This window comes from Ctenopharyngodon idella, chromosome 11 (genome assembly GCF_019924925.1).
Source record: "Ctenopharyngodon idella isolate HZGC_01 chromosome 11, HZGC01, whole genome shotgun sequence".
Taxonomy (NCBI): Eukaryota; Metazoa; Chordata; class Actinopteri; order Cypriniformes; family Xenocyprididae; genus Ctenopharyngodon; species Ctenopharyngodon idella.
The window spans coordinates 6,744,433-6,764,343 of record NC_067230.1 but is presented as its reverse complement, the minus strand read 5'-3'; the positions used below and the strand labels follow the sequence as shown (position 1 = coordinate 6,764,343).

The 19,911-nt window shown below is 36.3% G+C and overlaps 1 protein-coding gene across 1 annotated transcript in view; it reads right to left on the bottom strand.

Annotated features, from left to right (window-relative positions):
- Window positions 1–18,612, bottom strand: part of ncoa3 (nuclear receptor coactivator 3) — a 45,818-nt gene extending 27,206 nt beyond the window's left edge. Inside the window, 1 exon segment of the mRNA XM_051911808.1 lies at window positions 18,456–18,612. The gene's annotated coding sequence lies outside the window, so the exon portion shown is untranslated.
- Window positions 18,613–19,911: the final 1,299 nt, after the last annotated feature.

The window sequence follows — 19,911 nt, the reverse complement described above, 5'->3', positions numbered from 1 at the left end:
CTGGTTAGGACACGGTGTAATACTACTACTAATACTAATAACAGGTCTTATTATTATTATTATTAAGCTGTAATTTGACTCACTTAAGTGTAACTTGCACTGACTGAAATATTAGACCTAATATATTGATGTTACAGTTTGAATAAGTATTATTATGCAGTATTTTTTTTATCCACTTCAGTTTTACTTGCACTGAAGTTAGTCCACTTGAATATCATATTAATAATACACTGATTTTAAATAATTGACCTAATATAATATTAATCACACAGTTAAACCCTTCAGCCTATAATTTAAAATGGGATAAACCAGCAATTTGCATGATTGCTGTTAACTGGAGCTTCTTTTTAAGAGTCAGGCGAGTAAGTATACATGTGACTGTACATATATCTGCCCAGTCATGTTTTCATTGAGACTAGGGCGCATTCAGTCACAATGGGAACACACACCATAGATACTAGCAGTATGTATATTGTGCGTATGAATGCAAATGTAATTTAAAAACAGATGAATGGAGAATGTAAAGAAACTGAAGAGATGTAGGAATGTATGAAGAATGACTCTGAAGCAGGAGCCATTCAGACCCAGAATAGCCACCACATTCTGGCAGAGCCTGAAATAAAGCATGAAATCTGAGCTCAGTGAAACACTCACTAAATAAACACAGACAATACCCGCTTTGCCTTTTCAAAACGCTGTGGAAATGAACTGTGGCAAAATCTATTCAGACACGGTGCAAGAGGAGGATGAGGTGGCACAAGTTACTGGTCGCCGCTCTCTTTCTCTGCGATAGACGCTGCATGACCACTCAGGACGGTTCCATATTGCAGCAGAGAGAAGCGAGACAGCAAGTGCAAAAGATGAGCTGAGGTAGAACAAAAAAGGAAAGGAGGGAGGGAGAGAAAAAGAAAACAGAACAAGAACAAGGGATAGAGACGGGTTATGATTGGAGGAGGAGGAGGGTGAGAAAAAGCAAGAGAGAGAACAATAGCGAACAGCCCAGACATGCAGACATGTGCCAAGCATGTGTGTACATGTGCAGACATCCAAAAGCTTTTCGCAGTAACACTCGTTGCATTATCTGAGCTCAAGCGTACTGACACATGATTCACTTGCGCCAAACCTGGACTCACTCACAGACCAGCACTGAAAAAAGTGGCAAAGATATTTGAGGTCTAATGTCTTAAAGAAATATCTGGCTAGGTGATGAAATCATCAAGTAAAAATGATCACAATAAAGCACGGCACGGTCATGCCAGAAGAACGATACTGTCTTTGTCTTACTTGAGCACACCTCATTACTTTCTAAGTTTCCTTCCACTAAACTATTTAAAAATTTTGAAGCAATATAAACATAGAAGGAGTGGCCATACCTGTGTATTAAGGTGCACAATTTCATTTCATACTGCGATTATTTTGTTAAGTATTTTGATTTCAACTGCGATGCAAAATGAACTTTCAAAATGTTATATCTCAGCAGCTTAGATAAAACAGGTATAAAAGGCACATGACACTGACATATCCCATGATCAACAGGGTGTGTACAACCTAATTCAATCTAGTACAGAATGTTCACTTTCATGCGCTAATGAATTCCTGATGAAGGAAAAATAAAAATCAAGTTTTATTTTACTTTTATTCTACGTTTAACTTGGAAAACTGTCTGGATTGTCAGTGCAGTTTCTTTTTGAATTTGCATTATACCTGTACTTTAAAGTAGACTCAGATCAATAACAATAATAATACTAATAATAATAATAATAATCATCACGATTAATCGGATCCAGAATAAAAGTTTGTGTTTACATATGCGTGTGTACTACGTATATTTATTTTGTATTTATAAACACAAAAATATAAAAATCAATATTTATACACAATTTAAATTCTATATAAATATAAATATATTATATACACATGTAAATATATATATATATATATATACACACAAATTAAATGTGCAAAGTACACATACATATATTATGTAAACACAAACTTTTATTTTGGATGCAATTAGTCGTGATTAATCGTTAAACAGCCCTAATTTTTATTAAGTTTATATATTATTTTATTAATTATATACACTACTGTTCAAACATTTGTACTTCAGTAAGGATGCATTCAATTGATCAAAAAATTACAGTAAAGACATTTACAATGTTACAAAAGTTTTCTCTCACATAAATGCTTTTGAACTTTCTATTCAGGAGTCAGGAGAAGAAAAAAAAAAAAAAAACTAGCACGGTTTCTACAAAAATATTAAGAAGCAACAACTGTTTTCAACATTGATTATAAGAAATGTTTCTTGAGCAGCAAATCAGCATATGATTTATGAAGGATCATGTGACACTGAAGACTGGAGTAAATATTACTGTTTTTATGGTATTTTTTATTAAATAATAGATTATGTAATAAAATTTGATATATATATTGATATATATCTATTTACACTACAACTATTAATAATAATAATAATAATAATAATAATATTATTATAGAATAATAAGTCTCTCTGAAACAATAACATGCAGCAAATATGAACATCATATTACAAGCCACATGTGCTTGAAGAATGAGCAATAAATTAGAGGCAGATCAGAGTGCTCTCCTTCACTGTGAAACACACTATGCATTTATATTTATTGAATTAAATAACAGCCTTTTGAGGTTTAATAACACCATATCACACCAGGCTATATCACGATTTCGATTTTAATCCGATTAATCGTGCAGCCTAATGTGTATGTGGTGTTGCTTATGGGCGTGCGCCACAGGCCCACTTTGTGATTCATAACAATAAATCTGTTAATCCAACTGTGTTACTGTAACAGACCACCAGATAATAAGTCATTCCTGCTGTGCAATACCAACACACACACACATTACATGTGTTTAAGTACTAGATTAGGGAGGAGACAGAGAAGGCACTTTAGCGTTCGCCTTCCCTCTCGTTCAAGAATCTGGCATACGCACCTCGTACCAACAATGAGGAGCAAAAACTGCAGAGTTCAGGAAAAATGCAACAAACGCTGACAGAATCACCTCCGCAGGAGAGAGAGAGAGAGAGAGAGAGAGGGAAAACAAGCAAGCATGGGGGTACAAAAAATGTATTTGAACACAAAGTCCATACTATGCAAATTCATTCATTAATCTATGACAGAGGGGCTTTCAGCAGCCTGACAGGGAGAAAAAAAGCATGGAGGAAAATAAAAAGACTGCAAAAGTGAGGGGGAAAAGTACCAAATAAAGAGGAACGGGGGGTGGAAGGGTAACACGTGCCTGGTCATCTAGTCCAGTTTTACCCAGTGAGCTAATGTAGCATCCACTATTTCAAGCACATAAAAACACAGAGCTCTGAGGGCAAATGGAAAAAGCAGAGGGTGGGCCTCATTTTCCTCATAAAAAAGCCCATTTAAAGAGCACAGCTCCACTCTGAAAAACATCCATGGATTTCTGAACCCATAATGAAAGGAGAAAAGAGAAAGAAAGAAAGAGAAACTTGTGCAGCATAAAACCCCACTGCATTTCTTGTTTTTTTCCATCTGTGTTTTTTTTATTTTTTCTTGAACTCATGTTGACTGCTCTGCGCGGTTGAACAACTTATTCATTCCAGACTGTGACTGTGTCGATTCCTTTTTCCAGCCTCCACTCTTTCTCCCTCCCTCTCCCTCTCTCTCTCCGAGTAAACAGAGGAAGAGCGTAGGCTCCATTCCAAACTGGTCCTGGGCGTTCCTGCGCAGCTCCGGCAGGGTCAAAAGTTTACAGTGGTTTTAATTTCACCTTTCCTCAGCCAATAGCAGCACAGCAGCTGAACTCTGACCTCTACAAAAGGATTCTACTGGCAGGAGGATCCCTGCTCTCTTTCGCTCTCCCGTCTCCCCCCTGCACTCTTTCTTTTACTACTCCGTTTCTTTCTCACCGCTCGGATTTGTTTTGAAATCGGTAGAACGTGGGATTTCAAACAATGTTAAAAGCAGGACGACTCAGCAGAGCTAAAGCGAATGTTTTAGTGCTGATGTTGAAGATAAAGTAATGCTGTAAATATGAATTTGCTGTTGCTAAGGTGAAAACTACTTCCTTGTGGCATTTATATTGGCTACAAAGTACAAATGTTTCAGGAGGAAACTACTAAAAATGAACCAACATCTACCCAGATGTTGACAGAATAATCATTTCAAAATCACAATTCACTTTATATTATTTCTACCTACTGATGTTTATTAAACAAGTCTTTTCTAGAACAATCGAATGGAGGATTTTAAACGGATAGCTTGCTTAAAGCAAATAACACAAAAGTAACAATATAACCATACACTAAAAAAAATGATTGTGATTTTAACAGTAAAAGACTGTAAAGATGCTACGGTAAAAAGGGATAGTTCACCCAAAAATAAAAATGATCCCCTGACACGATGTATGACGTAGGATAGAGGAGTATCGTAAGCTTTGTCAGCTCTCGCGCTTTAAACAAGTAGGGATGGGAAGCTAGTTATTATAGTTAATAAAGTTTTAAATATGGATATTGTTCATACAAAAACCATTCGCTTCGCTTCAGAAGGCCTTCATTAAACCTCTGGAGCCGTATGGATTATTTTTATGATGGATGGATGCATTTTTTTGGGCTTCAAAATCAAGCCCCCAATTCAATACCATTATAAACCTTGGAAGAGCCAGGATATTTTTTAATGTATCTCTGATTGTGTTCGCCTGAAGAAGATATACACCTAGGATGGCTTGAGGGCGAGTAAATCATGGGATAATTTTCTTTTTTGGGTGAACTATCCCTTTAACAATAAGTTTCCTTACTATATACGGTTAATAACTGTAATAGAACTAACCATACATTTAATGTAATTTTACAATAAAATACTTAGAAATTTACAGTTTTGGAAGTGAAAAAAATGAAAGAAAATACAATGAAAAACCGTAAATGGACATTCCCAGAATTCCCTACATGACACTTCACATTTGATGTCTTTTCATTGAAATAACTGTTTCTTCTTAGTTTTTCTTATCAGTTATGTACATTAGGGTTTTATGTTATATCTAACATTGTTAAATAAATGTTTATTGCATTACTTTATAATGTCATGTGTGTTACCATGGCGTTTTGTATCTGTGCGAAATACACATATTTATATTTTAGTATTTACCTTCTCAGCTTGTGGAAAAGCTGCTTGTCATGTGCTTTGATTCATCATGTGACTTTCTAATCACCAACTTTTTTTGATGGATGTGTTACAATGATACAAAACAGATATTAGTACTTTAATAGGATGGTATATTAACACTATATCGGTTAAAGAAATACGTTTTTTACTGTAAATTTCACAGATAGTAGATAGTAGATAGTAAGGACAGAAAAAAAGACTTTGGATGGTTGTTTAAACTGATGTCAACAGCCAAACTCAAATGCCAAACCAAACTTAAACAGTAATTTGGTGAAATAAATTAATTTTATTTATTTGTCTACAATTTTTGTTCCATATGTTGGCAATTTGCATGTCATGGCAATATTTTAAATATTTAATATTATTAAATTATTAAATGATTAAATTCAACATTAAATAAAATAGTAATTAAATATGAAAAAATAAATGATAGAAATATGTAAATAACTGACTATTAAATTGCTGAAATGGTTTAAACTTTTTTGCATTTAAATTTTTTTGATGTAATTAGACCATTTTTAAACATGAATGAGTATTTTCATAGTTTGATTTTTGGGACATTTTTGGTATTTCAATGTAAAATGAAGGTCATTAAACTAAATTGGACTGGCTTAAGACAGACCCTGCCTGTGACTTTCTCTCTCTTAAACAGCTGGTTCTCTTGGAGAATAAACTGAATGCTTTTTTCTCCTCCATCATCCTCATTCACAAATCAAATTATGCAGTTTTCATAGTAAAGGGAGCTAAGTGCCCCATGCTGACCTCAGCCTGTGACCCCTTCTGTTCTCCAGGTTCTCTTTCCTCTCCCTCACCACATGCTGCCCCAACACGGGCTAAACGCCAGCTCGACGTAGGCTAACACTATTAAAAGCGTGTTTAAATGACTTATGAGCGCTGAGACAACAGAGAGGTCGAACGGGCCGAGCACCCAGGGAGCACGAGAGAAAGGCCGAAGGCTGGGGAACGCTCCAAAGTGCCTCCAATATTAAAGATAAAAATCAACTAATCGAGTTTGAACTGCCAATACGTTCGATGAAGCCCGGTCGGGTTCAAAAGGCTTCTCTGAATATTTTAAGGTTACACTCTTAGTCACCTTGGCAGAAAACCGCTGGCTGACTGGCAAGTCAGTTATTTCATGAAAATGAATTGAGCTTCAAACAATAGAAGCTCTGAAACCAGTCAAATGGTAAAAGCTACACAAAACGGGGGTTTGACGGGGGACGTCATTTCCTTTAATTTACAATGTCAAAAGAGACGGAAATCAGTAAATAAACAGTAAAAGACGGGTGCGTGACAGAAAACTAACATCAAAATGCATACGAAAATGGTGCAGGCGTTTTTTTTTTTTCACAGCCATCAATGTCAACTAGGTGAAACTCTCCAACATATCAGTGCAAAACCACAGTTATGCCGTGACCTTCCTAACCTGAATTACTTCAAAACTAAACCTATAAATAAACCTGGAAACTTCCTGTAACAGCACATTCTACATATAGACTTGCTAAAGCAAAATGGCAGCTAGCTCAGCGCTCTAAAGAGCAGAATGAACGGGGTTAAAGGCCAGTTGCTTTTGTTAGCTTGTTCTTTTCTTAAAGATAACCCTTGACCTGCTCTGGGGTCAGCAGTGCTCTCTCGCCATGCACTGCTGATGGTGTCTGACTGGGTGCTGAGTGAGAGATCGGTCACTACGCACTGATCCTGAACACTGTTTGGTCAGATGCTGATTGGAGACAAGCACGGGTGATGAGTCAAACTGTCAGGAAGCATTGTGGCACTTTCCTTAGGCAAAAAAGCACATCAGCCTTTTAACGTGTTCCGATTTCTAAGCATCTGACAAATAAATATATCACTGTGGATCAATTCAATCCACTGGGCAGATATTGGTACATTTCAATCAATCAGAGTGATTTTTGCATTAAAATCCTGTTAAAGGGATAGTTCATTAACCTCTGTCATTTACTCACCCTCATGTCATTCCAAACCTTTATGACTGACTTTGTGTAAAACACAAATAAAAATGTTTTTAATTTTTTTTTCCAATGTTTTGCCCATGTAACGTTGGACAAGGTCAATGTTGTTTGGAACCCAACATTCTTCAATATATCTTTTTTTGTGTTCTGCAGAAGATGCTTATTTTGGGGTGAATTATCCATTTAAGTTATTTAAGTTTTATAAGTATATTAGTCACTCAGACCAGAAACCTTGGTGTAAAACGCAAAGTTTCTAAATGCATCAAAATGTGTTGATGAGAGGCGGGGGTTTTTTTTCTTTGAATGCAACAATTAATCTCAGAGCACTGTTATTTTTACTGTTATACATTCTAATGTAGTTAACTAATGTTAACTAATGAACCTTATTGTAAAGTGTTACCGAATTTTTTTTTATATTTTGAATAACATGAATAAAATTTAACACATTTAACACACTCGCCCCGCCCCAGATTTACGTAGGCCATCTTAAATGCATGCGATTAATTTTCTCAGTTTAACTCATTAAAAATATTAACACATCATCCGTTTTTCTGTCATAATTTGGCTAGCGTTACATTATATGATCATGCTCTTATTCATGTGAATGCTTTTAAACCATTCAAGCACCACAAGACAAACGCGCTGTCTGTGAATGTCGTGTCTGTGACACAGAAAGAAGTTTTGTCGAGTATCCTCATAAGAGCAGTCTTAAATTAATTTAAAGAGTTGTGAGAAAATGAGATGCGCGTCAGATCCGTGTCTGTGATGTCTGTCATTAATGTTAATCAAAGAACAAAAGGTAAAAGAAAAAAAAACTGTAGCTTTAATAAGGAATAATCTGCATTTAATTTATAATTTATGCAGTGAAGACTGTAAAGTGTTTGATAACTTTATTACAATTTCTGTATATTTCCTACCTGTTAGACAGGTAGGAAGCCCACAGGTAAATATGACATTTATTATCATGGGTTTATGTGAAGATTTAATGTAAGTGAACTTGAAACAAAGTTATTTTTTAAGCCTAAAATGTTGAAATTGATAGCTTTCAGTTATACTGTAATTTTGAACATCTATAATTAATGTCTTTTAAAAAAAAAAAAAAAAATTTCATAGAGACATCAGAACCAGTATTAGTATCAGTGATACTGGCCTTCATTCATAAAAGATGCCATTTAATCAAATATTTAAAATATACTGTCTTTAAGATGTTTCTACATTAATTTAGGAGTGTAACTGTGAAATTAGTACAATATAAAAATATTAAAAACTCCAATGTTTTTAATCGTGATTAATTACAGAAAAAAATGTGCGATTAATTAGTTATTTTTTTAATCGATTGACAGCACTAATTATATATATATATATATATATATATATATATATATTATATTTCTAGTTAGTTTTAAATTATTCTATTTCAGATTTATTAATTATTACATTTCAACTTATTTTCAACATTTCTAATTTTTAGTTTTAGATATTAGGGTTATTCAGGGTTTACATTTTTTTAATTTTTAGTGTCAGCTAACAAAATTGCCTCAAAGCAAATTGTGTTGACTGACTGATAAAAAACGACTTTAAGCACTGCATGTAGCATGTGCGCTAACTGCTAGGCTCCGAAACAAACATCTTACAAATGTCAATAGTGGCACCTCCCTTCATATCAAATGTTGTACAGCAGTCACAACAAGCTCCGTTGGGACACTTTCTGTAAAATGTTTACCATTTGTCATCACCTTCATTGTCTGTACTCCATGCTAAAGACAAAAGATTGGGTTAGTTCACCCACTGAAATGCCTCCGATAAAAAAATGACAAATGTCAAGATGTGAAATGAATGCAATAGATCATCCAAACAGTGTCAACCTGTTTTTTTGGCATCAGGGTTTTGTATCGTCATTTGCAACCACAAAGAGTGAAAGGTTAAGCAGCTCACTCCAATATGGTATGATATATATAGCGGCAGGACCTTGGCAGTGTATGTATACATAATTTAATTTTAATTAATATTTAGTAATGACAAAAGGCCAATACAATTACAAGCTGCTCTATTAATAGTGCATAGATGGACCTCCTAAAGGGAAGAGGACGCCCATCATCTTTTCCACAGCAAGGAGAGCTGTCCCCGCCCACGACTGGCCTCGTCACCTTGACAACAGGCCACAAACACGAGTGAAGCCATGGCGACAAGCAGACAGACAGCAGAGACCAGGATGTAATCTGCTTTACCACACGGTCTTGGACTCTGTCCAGTAGAATGAAATGCATTTCAAACCAAAAGCCATAAGTCCCTCCTACATCCCGTGGCATAAAAATCTAAATCCAGATTCCTAATACAGACTGACATTGATACAGATTCTGAAATCATCAATATATTCAATGCAATTATGCATTTTAGCCATATTGGTCAACCGCAGATCGCAGACTGTGGTGTCCGTTTTGTCTGTCACGCTCTTTGATTAGTGGCACGTGTGTCTCAGGTGTGTGACCGGTCCCGACAGCACACGACGGCTGCGACAGTGGCTAATTAAAACATAAATGATGTGATTAAAGGGACAGACCATTGCTTTCCCCACCTGGTGCAATCTTTTTTTTTGTCGAGGCAGACGCATGTGGTGCATCTGCTCTGCTGCAAAGCTGCGATGACACCGCATACCTGTTTTTCTTCAAAAGCTTGTATTCTACCTTTGATTTAATCACTGTAATGCTAAAATCCTATTCAGCGTTGTCCCTTCAACATCATCAGATTATCGTCCTGAGACAGAGAGATTATGGACTCTGTGACGCTCCTCAGGAACAAAGAAAGCTGAAGCCTATGGAAATACACTGAGCAAAAGAGGGGTGCATCAACCATCGATGCAAAAAAAGCTTCACGGTGTGAAGGTAAACATTTAAAAAAAAAAAAAAAAAAAAAAAAAAGTCTACTTCTCCAATAGTGTTGCAATGACATGCTTCCATAACATGCCTCATCCAGTCATATTTATAATGTATAATATAGTATAATTATATTATTACATTTATTTATAACCTAATACTAATTCATTATGGATCTAACCTTTTGTTTGACCAAATTATCAGAAAATATAATGCATCTTGAGTACAAGAATTAATTTCTTAAAGGGGTCATGAACTGGATTTTTTTTATTTATTTTTTTATAATGTTTCTTGAGGTGCACTATCATACATACTGCGCAATGCGGCGCAAGGCGCGACGCAAATGTTTTTTGCCAGCTTCAGCCCGACGCAGTTATCATTTTCACATCCAGCGCCACGTTGTTTAAATACCATATGCATTTGCGCGTCCATGGACTTGCTGGTCTGAAAACGAGGTGTGTTCAGGCGCATTGTTGGCGCATTGCTATTTTGAGGCAACTGAAATAGACTGCGCCATTGACCAACAAAAACCTGGTCTAAAGTCAATATTTTTTTGTTATTTAAAGAGCGCGTTAGTAATATGAGCCTATATGCGGGTGCACAATGCGTGTACACACCGCTTATTACACACACAGGGACGCGCAGCAGACCACAAACATGTCAAATATTAAAAATGAAAGGATTACAATGTAAAAAAAATATTATTGTGTGCATAAAGATAAAAATGCTTTGGTGGAATCCGGCTTGGTCTGCTCGCACGCTTTAACCTCGCGCACGAGCAGATCCGTTTCCTCGCTAGAGAAGCGTTCAGTTTTTCCGCTTGCAAATTCCACCATGTAAATAGCGAATCCGCCATGGCACGAGCGCAACTGGCTTTTAAAGAGAATGGCAGATGAGACTCTGATTGGTTTATTGCACATTACGACCAAAACACACCCATTGCTCATTAAGAGAATAGGGACAACCCTTTTAGACCATGCACCGGGCACGCCGACCATTTTTCCCTAGCAAAAGTGGATTCGGACACGCCCTAAGTGCACTTGCGCCGTGCGTTTTAGACAATGCGCTTATATTGTTAAAATAGGGCCCATAATGTTAATATGATTTTTACATCAAAACAATTGTCATAATTTAGAAATAAATGGCTATTTTCTACCCTGATTTTAGCCCTCTACCCCTTTAGCCCTGTGAATGCTCAGTTTGAAGGGGCGTGTCTGCTGTGAGACTTCAATGTAAACACCCACTGCTGTGATTGGTTAACATCTTTGCATAAGAAATAAGTATTATGTGTGGAACCCTCTCGAATACTTTTGCTACATTTTTACTATTACAGCTGTTGAATTTAACGAATCGTGAAAAGTGTTGATTACTGCATTATATTTAGATATGTTCCCATCACATGGAAGGTTGCAGTGATGAGCATTGAGCAGGTGACAGCCTGTTGATCTAGTGAATGCAGTGATCTCGTCATTGCAATGCTATTTCGCACTCTCACGAAATGCTTTCTCCATAACTAACAATGCAAACACAATGTAAATACAGTAAGAGATTCATTATGTGGTGTAAGAGTGTCAGTTTTGGCAAGTGTCCAGATAAACTCGTGCTGTGTTATTGATAGCTTCAGCCATTATAAAAATACTAGGATTATCCATTTTGAATTTAACTGTTATTACCAGTTTAAAAATTAAACACATTACTTACAGTTTGAGGGGTCCTTGCTGGTTCCAAAACAAATGGCACAGCCTGATCTTTGAGCATAAGTTTTTGGGCAAAGCCAGTCACTGGTAAAATGTACAGTACAAACATGTCAGTACTGACGTGACTAGGACGTTCGTTAAAAATAAACAGAATCCATTTTTCTCTGACATCGGTATCCTTCGGCAGCTTATGCAAAGATCATGTTTTTCCAGAGCCAGGAACAGCACAACGTCTGCGTGGCATCGTAATCTTGTTATTATCACAATCTTATCATAAACAACTACTTTAGATCCACTCGCTGCTCATCGATTGAACACCAGCAGGCGGGGACAACGATGCAATGACGTAAAAGTAGTCGTTGTAGTCTTACTCCAGAGTCGTATGCAAATGATTGTGCCCCTGTGACGTCACATGCCACCTCGGATCAAAACAAAGCTTTTTTTTTACAGCTTGATTATATAAATGCTTTTTTACTGATGACGAGGACGTTTTAAATTATAGAACTTGCAAGATATATTAATGACACAAAGACCTCTTATATGCCAAAAGATCAAGGAGAATTTAATTTCTCATGTCATGACCCCTTTAAAAAAAAATTATTAACCCCAAACTTTGAACGGTAGCGTATACTGTTACTAATCATGCAGCCCATCCATATAGGTAAAAAAAAGAGTGGTGCACAAACTTGGGTGCAAGAGTGCAAGAGGTGAGGAGGGGTTACTACACACAGGAAAAGGTAAGCATAGAGTTTTAAAGGCGCATGCAAGAGAAGAAAGAAGAAGAAAGGCACAGTCCATGTTTAAAGATCACGTTCATATGTCAGAAGCAATCATCAAAGGATGAACATTTTAATTACTTGTGTATGAGACTGTATGTCCACATGACCCACAGCTGCACTGAATCAAAACTCTCACCTGGAGGAACAGTTCAGTTCACCCAGAACTGAAAGTTCCTATTGAACTTCTTTTTTTTTTTCCATGCGAGCATTAAAAAAAAAAAAAAAAAAAAAAGACATTTGAGTAGTGACAGACTGAAATCAGTCTATTTTTAGCCATTTTAAAGGAATAGTTTACCCCAAAATTAAAATTGCCATCACTTACGGACTGTGGAACACAAAAGAAAGTCAAACAACATTGACCTCACTGACTTTCATTGTACTGACAAAAAAAATAATTTCAAAATGTCTATTTTGTTTATTTGTTTGTTTGTTTTTCACAGAAGTAAGTAAGTGTCATCGACTAATTTAAAAGAATCTCTGAGCTGGCACATTGAGATTGGTCAAGTGAAAACAAATGGAGCTTTGTGACTGGAAAACTTGATGCACAAGTTTGAGAATAGGAAAAAGAACTTTCAATATTCTTCAAAATATCTTCTTTTGTGTTCCACTGAATAAAAAAAATTAAAAAAAAGTCATACAGGTTTGGAACAACATGAGGGTGAGTAAACCATGACAGCATATTCATTTTTCGTTGAACTAATCCTTTAATTGTAGAGTAAATATTCAACATTATTTCAGTTTGGCTGTAGTTCATACTCCAGTAATACAGTGGAGTTTTGTAAGTGTGGAATTCTGACTAACTCTCCACAAACCTTTCGTCAAATTGGGGGCTGGGGATGCTGGCAAAATGAAAACAAGGTGGCCGCTAAGCAGTTGAGAAGTTCATCCAAAGTTGACTTTCTCTCTTTCCATCGACTTCTCTCTCTATCTCTCCCCCCTCTCCTTCCTCTAGGCTCAACTGCTTGAGAACGCATCTGGTAACATTTACCTCGTGACTTAAAACTTTTCTCTACTATTATACAACAGGGCCCTAAACACAACACAAACACACACCAAGTCTTGCTAACTTTTTACAATGGTAACAAGACCAGACCAGGGCCTTACCCTCCCGTGGGCTTATTCAGGTGAACCCGTTTTACGAGCATTCTTCAGCAGAGGGTGAGAAAGCCAAAAAAGAGAGAGGGAAAAAAAACAGGAGTGTGCACTTTTCACTCTTTAAACCTCATTAGCCATTTTCCCCCCTCTTTCTATCCTCTTTTGACGGCAAAAACAGGAAAACAACGACGGAATCGTGGAGAAATCTGAACTGGGCTGGAAAACGCAACAAATTAAGTATGACAGCAATGAGTAAATGAAAAACCAAACACTATATTTTCCTCCTCAAGCCCTTTCACCGTCTCAGGAGAAAGTCTTCATGCACAGAAAATGTTTGCAGGTATTTCCAAGTTTCACTTTCAGACACCCACGGTACTGCAGAGAGCTTCCTTCCGCGTATGTGTGCATATCGTGCACACACCGTCGCCAGGCACATCCAGCTCGTCGTCACCGCCCGAACGACCTTGAGCCAGTCGTGCAGGAGTGTCGTCATGGCAACACAGCTTTACACAAGCAGCCACAGCTGGATGCAACTTACACATTCCTCTTAAATTCGACTTGTGCTATAGGACACTGAAGGGAACTGTAAAACGTATCCGGCACGCACGACGACACTCGCATGCAGATGCCATGCAGAGACTCTTAATTATGACTCATAAGTTTCCAAATGATTCGCACAGAATTTTTGACTTACGACAAACAAACCTTCACAGTTGAGCTCTTGATCTGAGTCTAAAGAGTGAAGAGAGAAAGTTCACATGTTGTTTATGATCTCAGCAAACAGAAGACAGAAAGGATGTATTACTCTCTCTGGACTGTATTGAGAAGGACTAACTTTACTTTGCTGCTTGTTAGCAGAATGGAAACTTTACAGCGGTCTACACATTAGCATCGTAAATTACGCCGTGAGTTCCAAATCCGGAATATTTACGTTTGAAAATGTTTTTTTTGAGGATCGTGGAGGTGCAGTAAATCATTAATATCCTGAAAGTTCCAAGTGGTTCGTTTTTCAAATTCATTTTGCACACGAGTCACTGAGATGTGAGTCAACCTCGCCACACGTATTAAAAGTTTACAGGGCTAAAATAACCCGCCTGCACCAACACCTTTAACTACTGAGAGCAAAAAGCCATCGCAAGTAACAGGTATCACATTTCAATTAGTGCAACAATCAAGCTTTTGTTTCAACCCACTGCCACCAACACAAGCGCCTTGGAGCAACACTATACACCCCCCACCATTAATCTTACATTTGAAACAAACACACAGATACTTGATATAACTGGACCATTTTCCCTGCTCTGAAAATAACCGTCACCCACAACCGCACTGTTTTCCTTATTTCACTCTCAGAGAATGGCAGCATTTCAACTCGAGGACTGAAAAATGCAAAATGAGTTAGGACGATCAGATAAGTGTCAGAAAGGTGACAAGAAGCACATTAGTCATTCTGCTGTTTCGCTAGTCACAGCCTCCTGAGATCCAAGAGAAAAGCCACAAAATATCTGTGCAAAAAGAAACACCTATAATAGATGAGACATTATTAGAATAGTTCAAAAATGAAAATAACTTCCATATTTAATTTCTGACTTCCATTAAACACAAAAGCTGAATTTTGCATGAATATTCTAGTCGATCTTTTCCAAATAATGGAAGTGAATGGGGACCAGGGCTGTCAAGCTCCAAAATTACCAAATTAATATATAAATAAATGTGTGCGTATATGCTACATTGTCTTGTCATTATATATATATATATATATATATATATATATATATATATATATATATATATATATATATATATATATATATATAAAATTAAAATGAATAATAAGACTTCTGCGCAAGTCTTCTGAAGTCACATGATAGCTTTGCGTGATTGATAGACCAAAACTAAAGTCATTCTTCTGTGAAACGCATGACTGAATCATTCTTTTGAGTCAGATCATTTCACTAAATTAACCGTCATGAGTTCAAATAGCGTTGTTACAGTTTCTAACTATTAGAACTTATTATTATTATTACTAACAAAAAACTATTGAAAGGGTTTCCGTTAATTGAACTAAAGTTTATTTCAAGTTATTTGATTAAAAATTGAATGAAAATTAGATGTCTTTCTTTGGCAACTAACTGAAATAAAATAAGTTGAAGTACTAACATTACTAAACTAAAATAACTAAAATACAAAAAGCTAAATAGAAATATAAAAAAATAATACAAATAAAAAAACAATTTAGTAACATTACTAAAACTAAAATGTAAAAGAAAAGTAAAAATATAAAAAAATAAAAGCCGATTTAAAAAAATAAATAAATAAATAATATAATATAGCTGCAAGCAGCGATGACGGGCTCAAGCCCCGGTGCCACCACCACCTCGGTTGCTTTAAGGCAAATGTGCATGGCGGGCAATATGAATAATGTAATAGTATACAAATAATACTAAAATAACATTGACTCAATGATTCATTTTATGAATATCAGTGAATAACAACTTAAATTTTGGTCTGTTCATTAGACAATGCTTCAGAAAACATGAAATAAAGTGCACAAGTCATATGTTCAACTTTTATAATACTTTTATGGTACTTTTTCCACCAGTTGTTCTGATTCAGTATCATTACATTGAAAAGATATATATTTTACATATATAAAAAATAAGATGTTCAAATCAAAACTCAGATGGTCCTTCAAAAATCATGGGAAAACTTCTGCACAAGCATTTTTTCTTCCCCTGAGAGTGTCCGAGTTAATGAGTTATAGAACCAGAGCTAACAAATGGACGAGGACAGAGAATCTATGCATCCTTTAATTCTTAACCCCATCTGCAGTCAAAGCGTTCAACACAAGATTGATTCATAGTTAATGCAGCCTGACGCTCGGCGTGTGAGAGAGAGGGAGCTGGAGAGAAAGGAACAGATAAAGGGGGAAGGGGGGGGCTCAGCCTGCGACCAGTGTGAAGAAGAGTTCAGAGGGTCTTTTCCCACACGCAGTCAGGGCATCCGTGGGTCCCGTAGCGTGTGAGCACCAACATATACCACTGTGCATAACGCATGCTCTGTTCTCATACATCCACAGCAATGCTTAAAAAAATATTCACACTTATGTTAAACTATTTTTAACCTGTGAAGAAGTGCACTAATACAGATTAAAAAGGCTGCAGACCCAGCTTTCAAAATTAATAACATAATTATCAGGAAGATTCTTATTACACTGTAGAGGCAATAAAAGCAAATGGCTAAAAATATGTTATTAAACAGTGCAAGTATGTTATCTACCTGTGCCTTCAGTGTGCAAATAACAACATAAAGTATATTTCAAAGCGTCATATATATATATATAAAAATATAAAAATATATATATAAAAATATATATATATTATATATATATATATATATATATATCAACATGAGTGCATGTGGATTTCAGGGAAATGTCCTACAAATGTGGTTCTGTGATGTTTCTATAAATGGGCAGTGAATATTTTTGAAAAGGTGGGATGTGGTCAAAGTCTCCTAGCTCACAAACTGCTGCATTTGGATCACTACAAAATGTGAATCGCTGTGAATTCAGTGGAACTTCCTCAAACTTTCCAGTAGCGCTGCAGTGCACTGAATACCTCAGGCTAAATCATTGCAGTTAACATTGCAAGAGCAAAGAATGGAAGTGTTAAAAATAGTGTCTGATGACTCTGATAAGAATCGTTCATGTTCCTTCGTTCACAACATACACGATCCAAACACGCCTGCCATGTCTAACAATACTGTCTGGGTGGCGAGATCACTGGAGTTTGAGACACAGCCATTATTGCAGCATCTAATACAGTCGGTACAAACTACATCACACTTTATCACCATAAATACGCAATACAATATATATATATATATATATATAGTTATCCGGCTGACTTGAGGATCACTAAAGTGGTCAATGCTGATTTTAATTTTATTAACCCTTAACCTGTTTTGTCAACTGATTAATAAAGCACAGTTTGGTTGGCAGCAAAATAAAAGCATAAAACACTGTAAATAATCCCTAGCTTTGATTTGTTAATTCCTAACCTATGATAATTTAATCTCCACCCTCAGTGTCATTAACCAGGAAACCATCTTGTTGTTTGGGTGATTTGAACTTCATCATATTGAACTGAGAGGAAAAGCTACAAAACATCCTCATAATATAACATCACACAATACATCTGAACGGATCGTTTGAGGTCAATAAGTTTTTCATTAAAAACCAGAATGAAAAAGTTGGAAGAATTTATAAAAATATGTATTTATGACAGTGACAGATAAAGGGTTAAGAATATGTTATGCTTAAGCAAACTAACTTCAGCTCATGTAAACTACCAGGTGATCCACAAAATGGTAAACAAACTTGCTGCTGCTCAAAGATTTAAAACAAGGAAAAACTCCATTGATTACTGTATTAATCTCAATAATTATATAAACCAACAACGGCAATAGTACAGCAAAGTCAAAAATAACTTAATTATTTAGGGTTGTAGCTCATCTCAAAAGATTCAGACTGGATTCAAACCGCTCCAAAATGTTTATTAACTTAGGGAAACAGTGTTGAACTGCGTCTATTAATGGTAAAATGTTATTATGGTCACAGAAAAATACAAAAATCCACAAACGGATCTTGTTATGAAAAGTAAACAAACATGCTGGAGAATGTTGTATCTGGCAACACTGTGTTACTACGATTATTGTCTCAAAGGCAGAATAACTAGGTGGCAAGATCCTCACCGTGGACAAGAATGTACTTCTGAATAACCGGCATCACATAACATTGTTTCACGAACACAACAATTGCTTAAATGTTTCCATTTACGATCGCGATGAAGTGTTTCGGTTCACTTACCGGTGTAAATGTATCCCGTGAAACACTCCAGTTTCTTTAAGCCACTTCTACGCATCCGCCATCTTCAGCATTAGCTATGTTTGTTTAAATGGGAAACACTCCCAAAGCTTAAAGAAGCCTGCCTGAACCATGCGCGCGGGGAGTTCTGGGTAGTGTAGTTCTGCCATCCGGGCGATCAGCATATTCCACACAGAGCTAAAGAGGAAAGAAACTACAAGTACATGAACCCCCGCAGATCGAAAAATAGACATCCAGTAGGAGATGGGCAGTAGTAGCAATATCGTAGAAAAAAATATAGTGCATTTATTTTTAGCTCATCCAAGGACCACATAGAGATAACAGTCACGAATCCCTAATGAGTAGGCTGACGTACGCCTTTATTTACATAATTTGAGTGTGATTAATTCACGTCTTCGCGAGAGATCGAATTATTTGTTCGTAGCACACCTTTTTATTCATATTCTGTCAAATCAAATCACTTTATTGTTACTACAACATGTACATAACTCTCGTGTGGTCCACCAACATTGCAGTCCGTAGTGACAGTAAAAGACAATGTAGCAAATATAGGCCTACACCGTTTATACATTATATACAATGTCCTCATTTGTACATATTATACACACAAAGTACACATTACGCCATACACACGATCTACAAGCACTTGAACAGTTACTTGAAGTTTCAAATAAGTTGCCGTTGAAGAATGCATTTCAATATGCATAATATGAAGTTAACAGTAAACGTGACAAAAATACCCCGGATATTTAAAGTATAGCCTGTATAAAAATATGCCTTCACATAAATATTCGGGTATTTTTGTCACGTTTGCTGGCAAATTGAACTACTTCCTATTATGATACTTTTCATATTGATGATACTTGATCCAAATGGGTGACATACAGTGTGTTTTTATATATGGTTAGAAAGAAATATGTTCTTGTAAAGGTAAAAATGCCCATGAAAATCAATTGTAAGTGTGACAATATTGCCAAGTAATTAAAAAAAAGTTAATTTCTGATGATGTTATTGTATGTGCAGGAGGACAGGCTACAAAACAAATTGTATATAAATGACACAGCAAACATTTAGCCTTACTGTAAATTATCGAAGAAGCATGTGGATCTGTGATATACATAATAATCAAATAATAAAAATATATAATCTTCATGTAAAGGGAACTGAATGGTCAAAAGGCCGTTTTAGGATGCACTGGTGTTCTTGTGGTCTGCAGAGGCTGTAAGTGCTCTGCCCTCTGAAGACCAGACATGGAAGATAGCAATGAACTCGTCTCCATGGTGATCTCTGAGGCATACCAGTGTAGAATTTCAACTGTTGGAGGAGACAGCGCTAAAGAGGGAGGGATGGAAGGAAAAAGAGAGGGGAGGTAGGAACGGTGGGAGGGAGGGGGAGGGGAGAATGAGAGAGTCAGACTGAGAAAGAGAGAGAGAGAGTA